We start from the raw sequence: 23,779 nt of genomic DNA, 5'->3' as shown, positions 1-23,779 counted from the left end.
GATTAACAGGTGCGATGATTAGGCTTGTGAATGGAGGGAAGTGATAGGTTAGCTGAGGAGTGGGGAGTGGCGCTCCCTATCCTTTAGTGAAGGGAGCGAGTATTGCCATGACGCGCAATACGAAGTGATAGGTCTTCCTGCCTGAACTTGCGCTGAGCTTCATTTCAGATCAGTTGAGGCTGTCTTTGGTATTCATAGATGAAAAATAATCATAACAAGGGAAAGATGCATAATAAGGACAGAGGGTGTCGTATTGTCATACTGATATTCTGTACAAACTGTGAAGTCCACTGAGGCAAATGTAACATTCGTGATATTGGGCTATATAAATAAACATTGATTGATTGATTGATTGATTGATTGATTGATTGATTGATTGATTGATTGATTGAAAGACGACTCAACACTTATTTGTTGCAATGAGCTTGCCTAACATGCTGTTTACTAACTGACCACAACCACGTGGACATGAAGCAAAATCAGTTTGTGTACAGGAACATTGCTGCAAGCATAACTCTATAAAAAAGATCATTAATCGGTGATAAAAGAGATTTGTACATTCCTTAGCCCTACAGAGAGGTTTAAACACAGCAAAACAGGGAGACAATATTGTAGTTATCAGTGTCCTTCCTTCCAGCGTAGGAATCTCTAATAGCATACCTTTTGTGGAATAATCATTTTTTCTCTTCTTCTCGCAGGGCAGCAAACACTTTGCAAAATTGATGAGATATTATGAGCTATTAGGAGGAGACAAAGGGCATAAAACAAACAACAGGTGTGTTCTACCACTTCAGCTAAACAAAGCAAGATTGAAGATTTTGAAGAAAAAAAACTCTTTCACTGATTAACTAAGTATCTGAACAACAGCAATATATCTCTTTCATCCATTAGCGCTTACACCCACTCCTGTGCACGGTGTGCGTCACAGCCTCCTCTCCCTTCCCTCTGACACTCCTCTATATTTCACACCATGCAGGATCCCTCCGTTTAAGAGAATGTGATGCAGACGGCTGCGGGTCGATCGAGGACACAGTGGGACCCTCTGGATTAAAGTGCCATGATTAATCGTGGGATTATGGATCAAAGGGACTAGCTGAAATCTGACTGAGGAATAAGGGTGCTCTCCTGCATGAGCAAACGCAATGACAATCACACAATACTTTGTATTTCAAATCACCGGCAAAGGATTGTTTGCATGCATGGCACATTGCTCGCAGGTTACAGGTAGACTCTGAATGGAATTCCCAAAGATTAGACTCTTAGCCTTTATAACATTGTGTACAGTTGGTACAAAATCATTTTAGGCATACTGTGAATTCATATTTAGCATTTGTCCCACATGTCTCCCAAAAAGAAATCTGTTGTCGTATTGTTTGGTATGCCGCTCGACAAGAAGGATTGCAACATATTCTGTGAAAGACTAATCCTCTTTTGGTATTTCGATGAAACTGGTGTCCCAACAGGATGAGATATGGTGGCTGCAACAGCCAGAGAATACAGTTCTAGAAATGTTCACAATTATCAAACCAGATCCGGTCAAGGGCGGGCCCTGAGGGATCAGGCCACCCTTCCAGGAATTTATTTGGCAAATTAAGAATTACCATAGCATCAAATTACTCCATAACAAGTAAAACTCTTGCATGAATTCAACACTTGACCTAAGTAAAGGTAAAACAAACCTACTTAAATTATCAAAAGAAGTACTCAAAATGCAATATGGAGCATGTCAGTCATGTTCTTTTATTTGACTAAATAATTATTCATGCTGCATAATTATGTCAGCAGTACTTTAGTGCCATATTTAGTTGAGTTTATATATCATTCTTTATTTCATCTGAATTAAATGATCATATTTTATACAATTACAGTTGAAAACTATAGTTTCTTCGGTATAAATAGTGCAAGTACTTCAAAATAATACATATGTACAGTAATTGAAGAATTACCATAGCATCAAATTACTCCATAACAAGTACAACTCTTGCCTGAATTCAACACTTCACCTAAGTATGGTACAGTATGCCACAAAAAAGTAGCAAAAGAAAAAAAAGGTCAAAATGCAAAATGGAGCATGTCAGTCATGTTCTTTTATTTTACTAAATAATTATTCATGCTGCATAATTCTGTCAGCAGTACTTTAGAACCATATTTAGTTGAGCTCATATATATATATAGTTTTTATTTATTTCATCTGCATAAAATGACCATATTTTAAACTACAATTACAGTTGAAAACTATAGTTTCTTATGTATAAAGTAGCATAATATGAAATAGGCAAGTATAGTGCAAGTACTTCAAAATAATACATACAGTAATTGAAGAATTACCATAGCATCAAATTACTCCATAATAAGTAAAACTCTTGCATGAATTCAACACTTGACCTAAGTAAAGGTAAAACAAACTACTTAAAGTATCAAAAGAAGTACTCAACATGCAAAGTGGATCATGTCAGTGATGTTCTTTTATTTAACTAAATAATTATTTATGGTGCATACTTATGTTAGCAGTACTTTAGTGCCATCATTTTAGTTGAGTTTATATATTTTTTTTATTTAATCCGCATAAAATGATCGTATTTTAAACTACAATCACAGTTGAAAACTATAGTTTCTCATGTATAAAGTATAGCATAATATGAAATAGGCCAGTATAGTGCAAGTACTTCAAAATAATTAATAATTATATGTACAGTAATTGTGTAAATCTAATTAGTTAATTTCTCCCACAAAACCCAGTTCACAGCACAACCTGTGTGATGGAGAACTGCAGCTGCTGCTAATGTGCTGCTGCTCTCATGCTGTTTCTGTTAAGTGCCTGATGGAAAGGTGTACGATGCAAAGCATTTACCTGCTACATCATTCTAGCCAGGGACCTTTATTATCTTTCCATGTGGTCTAGTTTCAACCTTTTAAAAAAGGCAATGCGAAGAAAAGGAAACAAATTAATTACTTTTTTAGGTGACGTTGGTGCATAGTGCTAGAATAATATCACTGGCTGAGGAAATTGTATAAAGTAAGACATATACAATAACTCTGCTTTGTAGAATAATGTGGGTCTGTCTTGGATTTTTCTAACAAATTAGATTATTGGTGATTCTTCCACATTGCAAAATCCAGAATATAAGAATAAACATTCATTGTTTATTTCAAAAGTGTAACTGCTGGATACTTCATGTCTTCTCAAAAAAGTCAATTGTTAGTGTACTGTATGTCCATTGGAAGTTTCTGGTTTCTATATCACAAGCATTACACATTCAATATTGGAGCAAGTTTGGCTTCTAAATGTATAATGTGGATCATCAACTCAGATTTAAGGTTTCTTCTTGTGTTAGACTCTTGAGACTTGACAGAACATGCAGCTGCCTACAGCTGTTCTTTAGTGGCGCTTTTCTTTTGGCTGGTAGGCTGCACACATTAGCATTACATCTGTTATTGGCTATAGATAGCATGTGCAATCAGCAGCATACTGTGCTGTATTTGCATTGCACACGTACAAATGTTTCAATATAGTGTTATATTTCTTCAGTGGGAAAGTGAATACATATGGTAAGTGGATACACTTGAGATACCGTTTCTACATTTTCGATTTTCTGTTTTCTTGAAGAAAATAGATTTTAAGCACCAGTCCACCGCTACGCTTAGAACCTTACTAACTCCACAGGGTCATATTAGCTCTTTGCTTCACTGACATGATGTTCTTGGAGCATACTTTGAGATGATTGCTGACCAGACAAATGTCTACTCCTGTCAACTCATCATACGCACCATTAAAACCAACAGCTCTGAAATAAAAATCATTAATGAAGGCAATCATGTGCGTACAGTAAACTACTGGCCTGCTGACACAAGGAATGCAAAAGCAGCAGATTGAGGATGCTTCACTTACAAGATACCTTGAACTGTGGTCCCACTCACTGCTGCCTGCTTAGAACCAATAGAATAGACCCAATTGGTCGGGGGTAAGGAAATGTACATTGAACATTGTAATGGGTGAGTTTATGATGTTCTAAAGAACTTACTCTTGTGCTTTTTGCAAAACAATCATAAATCCTACAGACTTTGTTCTATAATCTGACAAACCTTTACAACTCCCAGGCTGTTCACTCATATAAGGCAGACTGGATCTTAGAAATGTGTGCATCATTAGAATGAGCATTTAAGGGTTTGTAAACTGATATTTTTCACTTACTCTGACGATTTAAAGAAGATATGAGATTTTACCAGATCCATTGACTGAAAATGGCCAAATACATCCAATTTGCTTGGGCAGCTGTAACTATAGAATTGTAAGCAGATAACAACTGGGTTTGAAGTCAATATCCTAACATTTTTAAATAAGAGCAGTATTTATTTAGTGTATTCTCTTTTTCAAGATTATCCATCGTTCGACTGTATGCAGTGAGAGAAGTCCAATCATGTCAACCCCAACACTGTTTTTTAATGCAACTATTTGGGCCTTACAGTAGCTTGTTTTTGTTGAGGACAGGCTGCTCTGAAGTGTTTGGCTCAAAATACCAAACAGATAATGCATTGTAGCATCCCATACACCCCTCTGTTTCAGCCCTGTTTCAAAAGTGCTGATTCTCTGTCTGTTAATTTAGATCAAAATAAGGAGCCACTCCCAACGCCCCTCTGAGAGATGTGTGGTTAAAAAGAACACAATGGTGCTCTCGGAGGAGATTCAGGTGATAAGGTGGGCGGGGGTTACCTTGGTTGATTATTGGCTAATGGTTACGCAAGCCAAAAAATCGTTATGACATCATAAAGTGTCCAAAATCTGATCAGCTCATTTTCAGAAAGGTTTTTATAGAAATGGATTGGGAGAAAAAGAGAGCAATCTTTTTCCTGAAACTTTCAGAATCTCTTTACAAAGAGGGGACACATGTTTATGTATAAAAGACATAAAAAAGTGGATTCTGCCTAATAGGTGACCTTTCATTTGTAACTTTTTTAAGGTACGATTAACATGAATGTCTGCAGTCTACAAGAAAGAGAACTATAGAACTGCTTTTAAAGGCAGATCCATTCCTACCATGTTCACCTCTCACAATCAAAGCAGTGCAGTCACAGATGCAGGGCACAGGAAGCTTTAGGTCAGGGGTGGGGATCCTCCGGCATCCGGGGCCGTATATGGACCACGAGACCATTTGGTACGGCCCTTGAGGTGATTTATAAACACATGCAAAAAAAAAAAAAAAATCTAGACCAAAAGATTTAAACAAGTGCCTGTTTTCCTGGCCAAGGTCAGGGTCCTTGGACACAACATGAGCGTAACCTTTCATCACGTAGTGTATGTCTTGTCTGACAGGGGTGTAGTTCTGATGGATAGCACCAGAACGCCGCTCCGGCACTTCATTTAAAATTGCAATACCCATACACAGGCCGCAGTTTTTGCGTGGCTGTGTCTTTAGTTGTAAGGCCAGTGGCGATCTGTTCATCTGTCATACTGATCATACAGTCAATAACTTGTTGTTATTAGCATCTGGTTAGCTAGCTATGCGAACGACTATAAGAAGTGAGGTAAAGGCACATCTTTATATGATCATTATAATCATAAAAAAAATAAGAGAATAATGTAAACAGGTATAAAATACTATATGACAGAAAAAAAAGTTGTTATTAATAAACAAGAATACAGTTTGAAAGGGGAGTGATTTGTAAAATATCCATAAAGAAAAATAAAATCTGCTTACAGTTCCGTTTCATATGGATGTTGAAAGATGTATCCATAGATCTCCTAATGTTGCTCTCAAAGTGCTCCAGATTGATGGTTTTAACTTAAACATTTAACAAAAAATATCTTCCCGGGGGAGCATGCCCCCCGGACCCCCCGAGAGGAGGTTCGGTCCCCCCCCAACTTACATCATGTTCACATGGATAGGAAACTAAATACATTTGTAGACATCTTGTGTCCATATCTTTCTGTTTTGGTTGTCATGCCACAACCATGCACGTGCATGCATGCGCGAGTCATGGTAAGATATCTGGATTAAGAGGTTGCTTTTTCTTTGCACAGCATGAAAGAAAGGCGAAATAAATGGGCTGTGATTTTAGTATTTTTAAGCAGAGTTCAATCATTTGTACGGCCCTCGGAGGATGTTGAAAAAATTGAAATGGCCCTGAGAGGAAAAAGGTTCCCCACCCCTGATTTAGGTAATCCAGTGCAGGGCAAGGCAAGGCGAAACAAAAGTAATCACCTAAACAAGGCACAGCTGAGGAGGGCAGGCCAAAACATCACCCCCACCCTCATCCACCTCCACTGGCTCCCAGTCAAGCACCGTATCACATATAAACTCCTTCTTCTGACCTACAAATGCCTCCATGCCCTCGCCCCCCAATACCTGTCTGACCTTCTCCGCCACCACACTCCATCCCGGAAGCTCCGATCGTCTGGACAGGATCTCCTCTCTACTCCCAGCACCAGGTTGCGGACTTTCGGTGACAGAGCTTTCAGTGTAGCATCCCCCACCCTCTGGAACTCTCTCCCCCCCGAAATCCGCAGCGCCCCAACCTTGGACACTTTCAAAAAAGCCCTCAAAACGCACCTTTTCACCAAGGCTTTCCCCACTATATAGTTAGTTTGATAGGTTTATTTTTATTTTTCCGCTACTTGCTTGCCCCCCCCTCCCTGACCTGTCTGCCTCTTTTCCCCTACTCCCCCCCCCTGCCCGACTTGTGAAGCGACCTTTGGTTTCGTGAAAGGCGCTATATAAATATTATGTATTATTATTATTATTAAAACACAAGGGCAGCAGGGTGATTACAGACATGTGCTAATAATTACACAGGTAGAAAAACCCAATGTCTGGAAGTAAAATCAGACATAACACGTTCAACAAACTGATGTTTCACACCAGCGAAACATCACACTTTCAAATGTCTAAAAGGTGTTTTCTGCTGTGTTGGCCTTCTCAAGACGCCCAATAATAGTCAATGTAACATTCATATGTATACTGTAGGCTAGTTCTCCTCTGTTTTAAGAAAATAAACTGGAACAGCTGTGATACGTAAAATTAGAACATAAATAAGGTGCAACAGTTGCACATGTTTTATATCACCCCTTTTTTTATCACACCTAAATGCTTGCAGGTGAAAAGGTTTAAGTACATGCAATATGCTGAAGAACATTGTGAAAACGTAACTTTCTTTTGCCAGGCTCGTAGCTTTTCAGTTAAAGTTTATGTTTTTGGCTTTGACAACTTACAAATAATTTAGGGACAGGTGTAATTGTATTCTTGGCACCTGTAACACCCAGTCTTCTACAAATTACACACAGGGTATGAAGCATTAATTGGCACTTGCTAACCTGCTATGGAGTGAAATGACACTTAGATTACAGTCACATTTAATTCCAAAGCAGGATGCTGTCTGAGTTTATATATTTATCTGAAAAGGCTTATTAAATCTTGTCTATCAAGTTTACTTTTGAAAATATAACACCTCCATTTCCTCAATTCATAAACAAATGATTGGGGTGACAAAAAAGCATTGTTATGTTTATCATTAAACACTGCTTTGTTGTATATGTGTTCCTAATCTACATGTTATAACAGTGGTTAACCTTTCATGTGCATCTGCTTTAAATAAAGCACTAATTAGGACTCTCCATTTGGAATGGAGAGCTATCATAATTTATATAATATTTATATAATATTATATAATTTTAGTTTATTTTCAATCAAAGAATTGATTGGCAGAAAAGGCTGAAATAAATCCTGCGATAGTCTACCAGTAAATAAAACACCTTGAAGGCAAAGAGATTCAGTTGGATCTTCACAGCACTCCATTACTGTTTTGAATAGCTGAGTTTACAGGTGGTAATCCGCTTCCTGTCTCCTGGGCCCAGGAGTTCAAGACTTTTAATCCCTATCTGATCAGATCAGATTTGTATTTTCTGGAGTTCAAAACCAAAAAACCGGATTAGGATCACTTTCATATCCGATCAGATCAGGAAATCCAATCCAAGCTTTAATCTGGATCAAATCTTCAAAATGGGTAGTTCAAACCGACAACACAGGATTGGGATCAGTTTGATCCCAAAAAACTGGATTATCCTGATCCCACCAGAGGGGTGGATTTCCAGTGGATTACCAGAGCAAAATGTACTGTACAATTTATTTTAAAATAAGTTTCAATTGAAATAAGATGGCAAAGTTTGTTAACTGAAATAATACACCATTTTTAGCCTTCATGGGAAATACATTTAATTTTTTCCATTTTTGCTCACGTTTGTGGTGGCCTGTTTTGTTTTCAACCAAATGTTGATGACATAAATGTTTATGCTCATAAAAGTATCACAGCAAAGATTGTCAATCACAAATGTAATTTAGATTAAGTAAAAATATCTTCAACAAAAAAAAAGTCCATCATCTGTCATCACCTTTCAAATAAAAAAATATAATTAAACATTATAGATGTCTCTGCAATGTGGTCTCTTGTCTTCCTTGTATTATTTTTCATGTCCACTAGATGGCGATCGGTAGGATTAAAGCACTGATATTCAGGATCTAGTCATCTTGAAAAATCGTAATCTGGATCAGGCTGATCCGGCTGATCCTATCCTGAATTGCTTTGAACTCCAGGGACAAAATCTGGCCGACTTGTCTGATCCTGGATCACAAAAAATGGGATTTCAAAATCGGATCGGATCTGATTGAGATTAAAAATGTTGATCTCCTGGGCCCTGGGCAGCAGTTCGACCGTCTCACAGGCTTTTGAGCTCGCTGCACGGCACAATGAGCTCCTTCCACTTGGGTGAGCAGTTGATAGTCCTAGAACGAAAGGTTTAGCACACATTAGTAAGGCTTTCATATGTCAGTGCCACTTTTAATTACCTCACGGCTAACAGTCACTAGAGATGCTGGTGCAAGGAAACATGACGTCCTTTAATTGATATTTGGAGGCTAGTGTCCTGGTTTGAAGAGCAGTACCTGGAGCAGGATCACATTGTAGGTTGTTCACCAATCTGATAGGCCTTACAAAATATAATATTGTCTGGGCTGCTGAGGGTGGCTGTTATTGTCATGATTGTATGTTTTGTTTTCAACCAAATGAGCTGAAGTGGTATCCTCCACTGTGAGAGACTGCAATATAAATGAGGAAACACGAAAAGGTCCCCGTTCAATGTGTAAATTATGATGAGCTTATCTATGCAGCTTAATGAACTGTGCATACACTGACATTCTGGAGGCCATTTTCAACCAATTAACAGGAAATCAGCTCAGAACAGAATAGAAAACAACCTGCTGCATCTGGAGAAAAATACTGCACCATCCTAGAATGAGGAACAGATAACCGACCCCATTATTTACCTCGCTGGTAATGTGTGAACATTGGCTGGGTAGTATTTTCTTCTCCATTAAATAAATTCCTTACACGCAGTTGCTCTGAAATCTGAATCAATTAAATCGTTGTAGAGTCCTGCAGCGTAAGCATAAAAAACAGGGAAGGCCCAAATCTCTCAATATTTCCCAGAAGAAACGAGCACAGAGGCGCATGAATCAGATTTATGTTGTAATTTCACTGATAGCTGATTCTGTATCGTGTTTGAGCGTTTAGACTACACGCCATTCACCCATGAGGAAAATGTTAACCCAAGTAAGCACCGTCAGGAATACGGTGTTCAATTTAAGCAAATGCTATCAGTGCACATTTGAGCACGGCGCACAGTTTTGTTTGTTCCACCTTTGAACTAATTAAGCAGGGGAATATTCTCTTTCATTTGCTGACAAAACTGTAGCCTGTATCAAAGAAATGATAATGCAGTCGCTGGTGCTTTTGTTTTTTAAATATTCCTGCATGCTAACCAGCTGCAAAATTGCTTTGATTGTTTCCATTCCAAGCAGAATAATTTGTATTAAGACGTGTCAGGTGTGAAGGATTGTGCAGAAAGCCACTTGCTCCATGGGATTTATTGAAACAAGAATGTATTATTCATGCAGCTAATGCCTTGAGAAAACAAGTCTTGATTCGTAACGTGCTCCAAATCTTGGCATTGTTGTGTTCCACTGCTCCATAATGCATCAAATGTAGAAAAATATGTATTACAGAAGCAAAGAGAGAAATTAGAGCAAACTGAACGATTAATATGAAGTCAATGTGCATGTTTTGTACCAATGAATTCCTACCATATAAAGGTTTTTGGAAAAAAAATTGAAAAGAGAACTTTCAATGAGTCTTTCTTGTCCATAACCATTTAAAAACCATTACTCAGTGACCATAAATGGACAGTATATTGATTCCAGTGACATATAGAGCCATCCATTACACTACCAACCAGAATCAAAGCCAATTTGACCAAACATGAACAGTGGTAATATTAACCATAACATTCTTATATATTCAGAAACTTAATTCTAAATTGCTCCAAAAGCTCACAATTATCTTGAAGTGTTCTGTACAAATCTATTGTTAGCTTTTCTTTTAAATTCTCTTCAGCACTTTGAGATTGAAGGGGAGTTCCAGAATGTCCGGTTGCATTGGTTTCAAAAGGGTCTTTTGTTGTAACTCAGGAGCTGTTGAGACCCATTGCGGAGCAAAATTGTCTTAATTTCCTGATAATAGCAATCTTTGTCAAGCATCCATCACTCCATCCTTCAATCCTTAACATTTGTCCGACCCCCAGCTTGTTGCTGCCACTATACGATAAAGGAATAACGTAAAGCGTGCTATAACTGCTTTGTGAATTTTAGCCAGATGGAGTGATTAGCATTCAGGCCATAGAATAAAAAAAATGTGTCTCATAAAGCAGAGAATGTTATTCTCCATGTGGTTAGAGTCCTTTAGGTGGCATTTGGTAATCTTCAGGCAAGCTGTCATATGCCATTTATTCAGCAGCGGCTTCTGTGTAGCCCCTGCACCATAAGGGCATGATGGATGTAGTGCTGGTCTGTCCTTCTGGAAGGTTCTGCCATCTCTGCAGAGAAAAATCTTGACGCTGATCCATTAGGCTTTCAGGTGTGTTTCTTACCAAGGCCCCTCAGTCACAAAATATGACAAGTTGTCTGAATATGTTTTTTTAGTAAGAAGGATCGTGCATTTTACTTTTCCTTATGTAGAAGTGGTTTGGGCCGAACCAAGGCAGGGAATGTGCATAAGAGCAGTATATGATAAAATGCACACATCTGCTGAAATGCATTGCAGTGATTGATCAAGCTGAGCAAGAATACATCTTGTAATAATGCTAAATGTAGAGTTTACCAGCAAAGCTTGTAAATGTGTAGGTAATGCTTCTGTATTTTAAGAATCTAATCTAAGTAGGTTGTCTGTTGTTGTGTCCTGAACTTATTTTTTAACACTAGTTTTTTTTTTTTTTAGAATTGAGTATTTGAATCGTTAAGGAAACAGAAAGAGAGATATTGCTGCACTAGAATCATTTGTTGTATCTTGCCATTGAATTGTAACACTTTTTGAGAATTCAATAGTAAAGGAAAACTTTGTCTGTATCGACCAAAGTTGCTCTATGAGGCTGCTTGTGTGTATTTTGAGCTAAATCCTTAAAATGACAATAATCCGTTTTAAACTTAATTTAAGTTGCACAGATACTATGCTACCAGTTAAAATAAAGAGCGGCTGAGGTGTATGGCAATAAAAAACATTAAAAAAACAGTAAACATTTTGTCCTGATGGTGGCTATACTTGAAAAGTAAAAGGATCAGCAACATTTTTGCAATTTATCCTTATGTCAATAAATTAACCTATGTCAACCTCCTAGTAGCACTATGGGAACAATCGTAAAATCACTAATGTGAATAGGGTTAATCCTCTGGGCCCAGGAGTTCAAAACTTTTAATCTCTATCAGATCCGATCCGATTTTGAAATCCCATTTTTTGTGATCCAGGATCAGACAAGTCGGCCAGATTTTGTCCCTGGAGTTCAAAGCAATTCAGGATAGGCTAGCCTGATCCAGATTACGATTTTTCAATATGACTAGATCCTGAATATCAGTGCTTTAATCCTACCGATCGCCATCTAGTGGACATGAAAAATAATACAAGGAAGACAAGAGACCACATTGCAGAGACATCTATAATGTTTAATTATATTTTTTTATTTGAAAGGTGATGACAGATGGTGGACTTTTTTTTTTATTGAAGATATTTTTACTTTAATCTAAATTACATTTGTGATTGACAATCTTTGCTGTGATACTTTTATGAGCATAAACATTTATGTCATCAACATTTGGTTGAAAACAAAATAGGCCACCACAAACGTGAGCAAAAATGGAAAAAATAAAATGTATTTCCCATGAAGGCTAAAAATTGTGTATTATTTCGGTTAACAAACTTTGCCATCTTATTTAAATTGAAACATATTTTTAAATAAATGGTACAGTACATTTTGCTCTGGTAATCCACTGGAAATCCACCCCTTTGGTGGGATCAGGATAATCCAGTTTTGGGATCAAACTGATCCCAATCCTGTGTTGTCGGTTTGAACTACCCATTTTGAAGATTTGATCCAGACTAAAGCTTGGATTGGATTTCCTGATCTGATCGGATATGAAAGTGATCCTAATCCTGTTTTTTGGTTTTGAACTCCCCAAAATCCAAATCTGATCTGATCAGATAGGGATTAAAAATGTTGAACTCCTGGGCCCTGGGGACCATGGACATTAATACAATATTTCAATCTGGATAATGTTGACAATCAACCAACTTTGCCACAATGCATTGTTTAAAATGAAAGATTTGACTTTTGTGTGGAATAACTTTCCAATTCTTGTATACATGTGTTTTTCCTTTGGCACTTTTGTGTGTTGACTCGAAATGAAGTCTCAATTATAAGTAAAGTGAAAAAAATGGATTCCTCCAAAATATACCACAACATAAAATCATGTGTTGTCACTCTCTCCTCCTGTGAGAAACATTGTAATGCTTTGTGACTGGTGCCAAATGCTACGTCTTGTGATCCTTAAAGGTTGCCCTTTACTGAGTCAAGTGTTAGTGCATCTATTCTGCTTTGATACCACTCTCAGCGTGATGCTGCAGGGGTGGCACCTTGTGCATGGGACTTTCGCAAAGGTAACAACTTTCCCAGCACTTAATATCTGACACAACCGCATATCAGGAAAGCAGGATTGAGTGGTAAGTAGACAAAATATAGGCCTCGAAAGAAATCCTTCAGAAACCATCCAGGTGTCCTTGAGAATCATACCGAATCCTTAGCAGCTGCAGAAGCTCTGCTCTGCTGCCGATTCTTACCTCTAAGTAGCTCACGGAGGATGAAGCAGGAAGCCAATTACCCAACAGGGATCAATAACGTATCATGTTAGTTCAGGGCTATTTTTCTCTAGCTGAAGAGTTCCTAAAGTCTCAGAGAATTGGCCTGTTGATAAAAATAAACGATTGTTCTTCATTCCTTTAAACAGATGCTGAGTGAGAATGGCAGTAGGACTGACAGATCCATGCTTCAGGCACCTATGCAAAGTCTTCCATGTCCCTGAGACATCAAGGGGTAAGGGTACGCCAATCAAAGTGACAAACCTCCCCCATTGATGTCTCCCGTTTTATTAAATGCATATTCACAGCTCTAAACACAATCACATGAAAAGCCCTTGACATAAGAGTCCCCCCTTTGATTTGCATGTTGGCGAGTGAAACAAGATAGGAGATGGATACAGGTATCTATCACACGCAGTTAAGCTTGCCTGTGTTTATAAGTCAGATTTCAAAGGCATTGACGTGCAGGTGTAGATCAGTCACGGCGTCTTCAAACGCAGCTGGATACGTTTTATAACTGTCTCCTTGATTTCATTCTCGAGTATGCTTCTTCGCCATGAAAAATATCCTTCAAAGGCCACTGAAGGAGCCACGAGACACTTCTGTCAGTATTGTTTGCGCCGCCAAGGTGTGATGGAGTGGACCGGGTCCCTCCTGTGTCCTCGTCATCGTGTCATTCACTGAAGGCTCCACGTCGAGTTGCCAAGTTATTCCGCCGCAGGGAGCGAGAGTCTCACGTACACTACATCCTGCTTACATTTGTTACTCATGCATGCAGCTGTCCGCAGGGCTGCCATCTTTCCCTGTTTTTATGTCTCTAAATGGCATGAGAGTAACATGTGGCATTATATTGCATGGCCATATGGGAAAAGCCCCTTCCAGACATAGACTATTACATAAATGTGCTGGATACTTTATGTAAGTCACATGTTTGCCTCCAAGTGACTTTACTGTAAAAGTCACAATGGCAACTGTACTAGGTCAGATCTAGTAACACTTCTGTTACACTTCAAGCACTATTTATGATTCAAATACCAAGGTTGCATGTGCAGTGATAGCTATTACATGCACGTCCTGTTCCGCCATCTGAACTATAATAAATGTGTCCTTTGAATACACATTCATATGCACACATAAAATTAAATGTGCCCAACAAACCATGAAATACTGTCAATGGGCCTATTTTGGGTTTGAGGAGTTTTGTCATGTCAGATCAGTTGTCAGGGTTGGATGAAGCAGGCATGACCCAAATGCAGATTTAACCGAAAATACCTTTATTTCAAGGCGAAATGATACAGAGCTGAACTCAGTCCCCCGTGAACATAGTCAAACAACAACAAGGATCCAAGAATGACAGACAGAAAAACCAGAACTTAAATGCACACAAGACTAATCACACAACCAAGACACAGGTGAGGAGGGAGGAGAAAACACAGGGGCACAAGGTGAACACACTCAGGAAATTATACACAGAGACAGTAATCAACAGACAAGGCAGGGGGCGAACACTTTTCAAAATAAAAAAGTAAACCAGAGACAGACAAAACACAACACAGATAGACCGTGACATCAGTATCTGAAAAATGTTTTCCTTCACCCCCCGCAGAGTATGGCTGAATGCTAAAGACACATTCTACAGCCATGCTGTGAGCATGTATTTAGGCACAGCAGTTATTTGAGATAGGTTTAATGTTCTAATAATGCAAGGTTGATCATATTTACAATGATTGTTTAGTGTTTTAGGAGGCCAACATCAGCTATTTAGTACCAGAGACACATACACCAATGGGACTATGAAAATCATGGGACCAACCACATTATAATAATACAAAAGGTCATGTATATCCGTCCAATCGTTGGGAAGTTTATTTATTTCCCGATCAAATTGATAAATACGGAAGAGGATTAGGGCCACATTATTATAATTTTTTTGTTCTGAGAAAAAAGTCAGAATTCTGACTTTAATCTCAGAATTCTGACTTTAATCTCAAAATGTTGACTTTAATCTCAGAATTCTGACTTTTCCCTCAGAACAAAAAAAAAAAAGTCTTTTTTTTTTTTTTTTTTCAGAACAAAAAAAATATATGTTTTTTTGTTCTGAGGAAAAAGTCAGAATTCTGACTTTTTGTGGCCCTAATCCTCTTCCGTAGACAACATTCATTACAGTAGAGTAAAAGGTCCTAGCATGCAGTGCTTCTGTGCAAGCATGATGCTGTTTACCTGAACGTTGAATTACTACAGTATGAAGGTTTTAGCTAAAATGCATGTTTATGAAAAGTAGGATCAACAACTGGATGAATTGAGTTCGGACTGCCCACCCTCACATTATTTCATAAAGACTTTTCTCAGTGTTTGGATTCTTCTTTCAACATGTAGGCTTGCAAAAATAACAACGTTTTCTTTAATAATGAAAGGCGAATATGATATACTAATGTCATTTGAGGGGTGGAGTATTCCTTTACATGTTCATCCATTCCTGCTGTGATACCATTTTATAACGATGCTTGAACACTGTTGGACCGTGTAAAACAGGCAGCAGTGTGTTATTGTCTATCTAGTAAATTTTGAAATAGATGATGAAATGAATGAAAGGATCAAATAGTTAGAAAATAGATGATGAAATGAATGAAAGGATCAAATAGTTAGAAGTGGGAAAAGCACATTATGGTTAATTATTGAGTTGCAAAAATAAGTTATGAGGCATCACTGATGCAGCCTGTGAGAAAATGGTGAAAAGAAATAAAGACCTGAAAAACAAATACATTGTTTTTAAATTGTGTCTGAAGCAGTGTTATTGAATCTGAGTACATGTTTCCAATAGCAACTACAGCAGGGGTAAAAAGTAAATGACATTAGTTTAAAGGCTTGAAAGAGGGAGTGACTCGTACTATCAGTACTGATATCAGCCTTCCATTCAAGTCCAAGTTAAGAGTCTTCTCCAGCTGTTTGAAAGGATAATTATCACCATTTGTTCTTGATAACATGATTAACATTGATTGGGAAAATGAAACTGTGGAAAAGGCAGCTTTCAGTTTGACATATCAAAAACAATCTTCAATGACAAGGACAAGAGCAAACACAAGAAATGGCCTTCATGCCCTTAAATAGAGGGTTCAGATGGAGGGTGGCGGAATACAAATATTGATTTAATCATACAGCTTTCTTCACCCAAGTTAATGAATCATTATTTTCACGTCTTTACCCCGAGGATAGATAAAGTATTGTCTGACTGGTCCAGTGCATTGGATGATTAGCACTCTCATTAAGAGTGGAGCTGGAGTGTGTAAATCTCAAGAGAGATGGAACATCGAGAGCAGTTGTATAAGCAGTGTGTGCATCCGTGACACACACTCTCTGCAATGTCCCTCTCTGCTGTTTATTGCCTGGCACCTGGCACCACTCTGAGACACTCTAATTCCTTTTGTCAAGAGCTATGAGTTATCTTTTCATTTTCAATTGGCTACATGTCAATCATATCTAAAAACATGATTTTTTTTAAGCTACATTAAAACCAATAGGCATAGGGTTAGGGATAGGGTTGGTGGGTCAGGCTTTTACATTTCCTTTCATGTCAAAAAATGTTGTGAGGGTCATATTTGTTGAAGAATATAACCCACATAGAAATCTGACCTGACAGCTATGTCAGAAAGAAGTGCCTGCACAGTGTACAAATGACAGGAAATATCACATCCATCCTACATTGCTGGCTGACAAGGCGATGCTGATGTGAATTAGAATTTGCCTTACGACAGAGTCATATGTAGGTCGCAGGCTTCAGGACTTCATTGAGATTTAACAACAGATATAATAACTTTACATTCTAAGAGGTGCATATAATCTGGTTTAAAGACTGCTGTAAAAAACACATCAAATGGAAAAATGTATTAGTGTTGCGTCTTTCATCAGTTTTCAAAGTCAATGAGGCTAATGACTACCCCGCTTTGGTTGTGCTTTCTCTCTTTTATTTTGAAGTACTCACCTCACCCCCTCTTTTCGCATTTACAACCTTCAAAATGAAATGTCCTGAAAGGTTAGTATTCAAGGATTAAAGGATCATTCTTTTTCATTTTTTTGTACATCAAAGTTTTCTCAAACTTTGATGTAGTTTTGTACTTCCTGTTCTCTATCAGCCTTGCAAACACCTGTGCTCTTTTCTTTTCCTTATACATGTAATGTTTTGGTGTTGTTTTTTGTTGTTTTGTTTCTTTCTGTTAACCGTCAAGTGGGAAATAAGTATTTGTTTGTGTTTCTCTTAGTATCCTAAGATACTGTTATGTTTGGCTGTGAAAAAAAATATATTATGAAGGGCAGACCATCTATTTGTATTTATTTTTGTTTTTTTAAGAAAGGGGCAGGTCACATAAGATTGTATTCTTCTCCCTGCTCCTTTTCGCTCAATGGTGTTTTGGTAGAGTCATGTTTTGTTGGCAATTATTGTACATTTGGTTTTGCATACCATGAGCGGGACAAATAAAAATGAAATGAAATGAAATGAAATCAGTAGTTCAGCTTCTATTTGAGTCATTTTCAGATTCCTATATGTCATAAGAGACTTCTGTTCAGTTTTGGTTTGCCTTGTCTTGTTTGAAATCAAGTCGTATATCTATTTCCTCTTCAAATTAATGTCTCTTGCAGTCATTCTACCCCCTGCTCCAGTTACCCGACAGTTCTACTTAGACCCTACTTTTGTCTTGTCCTTGTCTGTTAAGTTGTGTCTGACCTTCTAGTTGACTCTGTCTTCCAAACTTTTACAATTACATAACTTTCCGGATCCAGATTCTGTCTGTAAATCGTTCAGTTGAGTCCTCTTGCCAGTTATTCATCTAGTCGTTGCAAGCACAACACCGTAACACATGCATACCATAAAACTGTCCTCCCCCTCAACAAAAGGACAACACTCAAAATTAAAGCTTTTAACAGCCGCCACTTTTGTACAACTGAATGTGTTCTGCTGATGAGAGGACAAACTAATCTCCTCTTCTTTAATGATTGGACCGTATCGATCGTAGATGTTTTACAGCCAAAGAGATGTATGTCCAGCTTACTCATTGTGTAGTAGGGATTAGCATTCACTCAAGTCTCTGACTCATTAAGTGAATGTGTGCCGATTTGTACTAATGATATCTCAATCAGAACAGGCGCCAGAACACATCTACAGAGAGGGCATATGATTTTCATGGGAGGGCCCACAAAACCGTCATGTGCCGCGGCCAGTGGCGGTGCCAGAGATTTTCTTTTGGGGGTGCTGTGGGGTAGCTTGACGTGTCATAGAGGGTGCTCAAACATGTAGGGTTTCCCAGTAATGTACCGGTGCTACAGTTGAATGTTCTACTGCAACACTTCCCACACGCACAGTGTGTGTTGTGTGTAACAGTTTGACTGTTACAATGAAGGCTCGATAATCAGCTCACGGCATATAGGTGTAAGCAGGGGTAAAGTGCTATTTTTTATAAGTGGGGGGTAGACCTAACATCCTCTAGGGGGGTCCAGTGTCACAGTCTGCTCCATCATTCACCAGTAGTTTTCCATTCACCTGTCTCAACTGTTAACCACACACAGGTTTTTGCTCACTCTCTTTCTCTTCTGCACCCATTAGCTTTACTGCCAGTATTTAAACCCTCACCAGACACACACCCGTTGCCAGATCGTACTTTGCCTTCATGCTAGTCTTTCACGCGTTTGTTACTAGATTGCCTACCCGGTTCCGACCCTGCCTGTCCCCGACCTGCCTGCTCTGCCTGATCCCTGATCCTTCCTGTCCTTGGACTATCTGCCTTGCCTTCTGTCTGACCCTGCCTGTACCTACGCTGACCGCCTCGCCTGCTCCCTGACCCTCTGCCCGGCCCTGACTCACCTTCTGCCCGCCGTCCTCTGGTTCGTTTGCCTGCACATCATCCGGCTGATACTGCTGTGCTGGTATCCCTCTGCGCTGGTATTATAACCAATAAAGTACATTACCAATACTCTGTGGTTTCTCGAGTGCTGCATTTGGGTCCTTCATAAGATTGTGACATCAGGGGGCATGCTCCCCCGGGAATAGATTTTCTATTTCTTTATGAATATTTTACAAATCACTCCCCTTTTAAACTCTATTCTTGTTTTACTGTAATATAGTAATTTCATACCTGTTTTTCATGTATTACTCTTATATTACTATCTGACATCAGATAGTTCACAGTTTATTTATAATTAAAACAATTAAAATATATATTTTTTATTTTGTATAAATAATATAAAACGTGTTTATTGGGGGAGGGCAGGAATGTAAAATGGGAAGGCCTGGCCCTTTTTTATTTTACAGGCTCATATGCACTGGAAACTTTATTGAACTTGTGATGCACAATACAGTGAATGGAAGATAGGAATTTATTTAATTAAATCATTGGTTTTAACACTTTCTTTTGGTTGCGTGCTTGCAATCCAACTCTCTTTTGCCTTTGGTTGAGCACTGTTTTTTTCTACCACACTACTTCGAACAATGGGGGTATAATTTATTTCATCTATTTTACTTGCATTGATTTATCAATGATATTCAAATGACACAACCCAATATGGCTTTTATACCCTATTGGTATTGTACGCATCATAAAAAAGGTATCTATAAAGATGGCACATCGTAAATGTTATTGTAGGCCCATGGGTAAATGTGCACATTTATTTGATAAATAGGTATGTAGTAGGGGTCCCTGCTCCGTCTTTCCTTCAGCGAGCCTTGTCCTGTTTGAACACCCCTGCTCAAGAATAATGAGTTGCATGTTTATATTTAACACAAAAAAAGCGAATAAAATAACATCACAGTTATCCTTCTTACTTTGTACTTTAAGAACTTTAACTGGACAAACTATATTCATTTTGATTGAAAGCTTCTTTTCACCATTTTTTCCCCCTTCATGCTAACAGTGTGTCCAAATCCGGACCAAGCATTATTGACACAACAGATCAACCCAGACAAACTATGTTAAGCACTTTGCAAAATAGTATAGGAAATATGTAACAATTTTGAAAAGTTAGGCTTCTTGCAAAAATGAAAAAAAAAAAAAAAGACAACGCGGGGGACAGGGACTGACAGAAGTTTGGTCTAACACAGGAGAAGAAATACAAGACCCAGAATGAACCTCAGCTGGAGGTGCAGCACAAATCAGAATTCTGAGACTGAAGATGTGAGAGTGATTGGAGGAGAGTGGGAGGAAAGAGGGAAATGAGAACGAATTCCAGCAAGTCCTCAAATTTCTACTTGGAGCGAGTGGGTTGAAGAGAGGGAAATGATGAAGAGCAAACCTGTGTGGTTAACCAGAAATACTTTGATCTTCTTCTGTGACCTGCTTCAGCATTGACCTTTGTCCCTGCCTTTTAAAACATCCATCATTCACAGCACCGGGTTGAGGACAGGGCAACCCCAACCTCCTCAGTTACACAGGTGGAGAAGGGGCCAGGTGGGGATGGATGTTTGGGATGGAGATATTTCATGCACTCAGTCACCTTTCCATACTTTGTCTTCTTCTCCCCTTTTGGAGATTTAGGACAACATTTAGGTAAATATTTAAGTTTCAGAATCAGAAACAGTTTTAATAACCTGTTAAGCCCGGGAACCCCCGCCCCCGGGGCAACAAGCAACATCTTGCAAGTAACAGCGGCTGAGGGCTTCTTAACATTTAACAAACTATAAATGTGTCATACCCAGTTAACAGGAAGAAACTTAGCTACGTGACGATATGAACAATTTTTACCGAAACAAAACACAAGTCTAACGCCGAGCTTCTGAATTAGTACTAAGCGAAAGAGTGCTAACACACTTAGCACATAACTCACGGTAGAAATATGTTATACTTCATCGGATCTACACAAACTCGATAGCATATGAAATCTGAGATTCCACATATTCCAATGGTATAAGTATCATCACTGTGCGACCAAAACTTGCGGCAGCGGAAGCCAGGAAAGACAACACACAACTTCACTTTACGTACCTTTGCTGTTTTCTGATCAACTGTTGTGTTCAAGGGCATTAACATGCAGATAAACGCTGCTGAAGGTTAATCCAATGTATCTGTGTCACTTTGAAATGATTACTGATAACCCATCATCATATTTATGGCAATAAGCCTAGTTTCCAGTTTTCAGAGCGTAACATAGCTTTCGGTTTGGGCAAACCGTATGCACATCACTCTCACTCCTCAATGGTAACGTGTAGGTGGATTCAGGAACTTCCCGACAATTCTATTGGCTCTAACGGTTCCAAAGTGGTGTCAATCACCAAAATCAACCAATGGGTTCCAGAGATATGGCAAATACACCCAAATGACCCCAGAGGTGGGTTTTTGTATCTAAACCTCTCTAAAAAGGTCAAATTCAACTTGTTTTGCATCAATCTTGATACAGGGTACTTATTATATAGTTATAGTTTGGATTCCTAAAGCTTTTAGTCTACTATCCCATCATTTAAGGGTGGTTTTCACTATAAGTAATGTGGTTTTTTTGGACGGAAATCTGAATTTACTTTAAAATAAAAACATCTATATTGATTCTGACTCTTCTACATCCAACTCACAGGTTTATCATTGCTTTGAGAAAAAAGATTATGAATTTATCCCTTTTAGAAGTGAAGATATAGTGATTTGTTCTGGGCATGTCATTTTCGAGCCTTAAACCTAACCTAGGTGCCCAGGTGGCATCTAGTAAGGATGCCACTTGGGAGCCTCCCTAGGGAGATGTTCCAGGCATGTCCAGCTGGGAAGAGACCGAGGGGTAGACCTAGGACCAGGTGGAGGGATTATATCTCTTCGCTGGCCTGGGAGCGCCTTGGGAGCCCCCAGTCAGAGCTGGTTGATGGAAAAGGGAAAGGAAAGTTTGGGGCTCTCTGCTGGAACTGCTACCCCCACGACCCGACCACGGATAAGCGGGAGAAGATGGATGGACATAGATAACTAATTTACAAAAACTATAATAACATTACAAAATATTACAAATACAAAATATAGTAAAATATAGCAGTATTTACATATAAATAGAATGGAATACAATTTGGCAGTAATACAACAATTTAAAAGAAGATTCAGAAGAAAAACAACAAAGATGTTTCAGTTCAGACTAACAATTAAGATTATTTTAAAATGTATTGCCTTTGTAAATCAAGACCATTTCCATTTGATAATATAAACCACTGGCAAAGATGCCAGCTCGGATGGAAGAAGACACATTTTTTTCTTAAAGCTTACAGGCTTCAGGCAGTTTGATTTTACTCAAACTCCAATTGTATTTACCATTTATACACGGTATTAAAGCACTGTGATTTAAAACCTTGTGATAAAGACTAAGGAGTAAAACATAATTGACCAGTTTTAATGTAAAACAGTCATGGTTGAAGAGCAGTGAGATATAAATAAGTATGATTTATGAAGCTTGATTTGTTTTTATTCTATTTGCAGTGGGTTATTTTAGATCGGTATGAATTCATTTATTGTTTTAACGCAATAAAGTGTCCTGATTTTAGAACGTAGTTTAACCTTGGTAGATTAAACCATTACTGTTTTATTATTACATGATTTGGAAACCTTTCCGCGGGTGAAGAACAGGTTGCGTAACAGTAAAAGAGGCCGGTGGGTTCATTGGTGTTAAACTGCCTGAGTTGCCTCATATTGTAACAAAGAGATTGATTTCAAAGGTTGGAAAGATTGTTGAGGTCCCTCTTTATCTCTGGAGAGTTTGACCCTCTGATGACCCAACAGGGTGAACATGTGCTTTATCTTCCATGCAACTGAGGATGAGCCTTTCATATTACACTTGAATTGTGCTTTATTGTATTTAAATAGTAGATTCTTCATAAATGTTATGTATTCATGTTTGCTCACAAGCTTTTTAGGAACAATAAGATAATGTAATGCACTTTCGTCCTCTGCAATCAACGTTTTCTTTTCATACAAGAAAGGAACTAAATGAAAACCTGTAATGTATGTTTAAAAGTGATGAAACTAAAATTTGTAGTTGAAACAATTTCTGTTTCTTCAAGGCTTTATTAAATGAATCCTTAATTCAAACTGTCGTGCAGACACAGTAAGCGTTTGGTCAAGTTCTTCGTGCTAACTGTTTGTCGCCAAACTAAATTAGCAAATAGCTGGTGAAGAAACAAGTGAGTATTGGATTTAAATTCTTGAACTAGACAATAAAATGACTTTAAAAAAGATGACCAATGCTAAATGATTTCTATAGTCAGGGTTGCGTGTCTTTTAGCTTGTTGTGGAAGTTTGTTTTATAACGCCTAGTGGCCAATCACGTTCAATTAATACATTGTTTATTCATTCTTTTTTTAAATTATTAATTAACCTGTTAAGCCCCAAGCCTGTTTTTCAGGTCTCAGGCTCAAAATGACATTCCCAGAACAAATGACTATATCTTCACTTCTAAAAAGGGTAAATTAATAATATTTTTTCTCAAAGCAATGATAAACCTGTGAGTTGGATGTAGAAAAGTCAGAATCAATATAGATTTTTTGCTTTAACCCTTTGGAGTCGACCGTCACGCCGGCGTGATCAGATCACATGACCTGTTCAAGCCG

The 23,779-nt window shown here is 38.3% G+C and overlaps 1 long non-coding RNA gene across 1 annotated transcript; it reads left to right on the top strand.

Moving 5' to 3' along the window:
* The first annotated feature begins 8,621 nt into the window (after positions 1-8,621).
* LOC307023499 lies at positions 8,622-19,065 on the top strand. Its single transcript, XR_013803719.1, has 3 exons — positions 8,622-8,757; positions 13,377-13,462; positions 18,917-19,065. It is a non-coding gene; the product is annotated as an uncharacterized lncRNA (long non-coding RNA).
* Positions 19,066-23,779: the final 4,714 nt, after the last annotated feature.

Source organism: Notothenia rossii (assembly GCF_949606895.1).
Source record: "Notothenia rossii genome assembly, chromosome: 11".
Classification (NCBI taxonomy): domain Eukaryota; kingdom Metazoa; phylum Chordata; class Actinopteri; order Perciformes; family Nototheniidae; genus Notothenia; species Notothenia rossii.
This window is presented reverse-complemented; position numbering and strand designations above follow the sequence as displayed.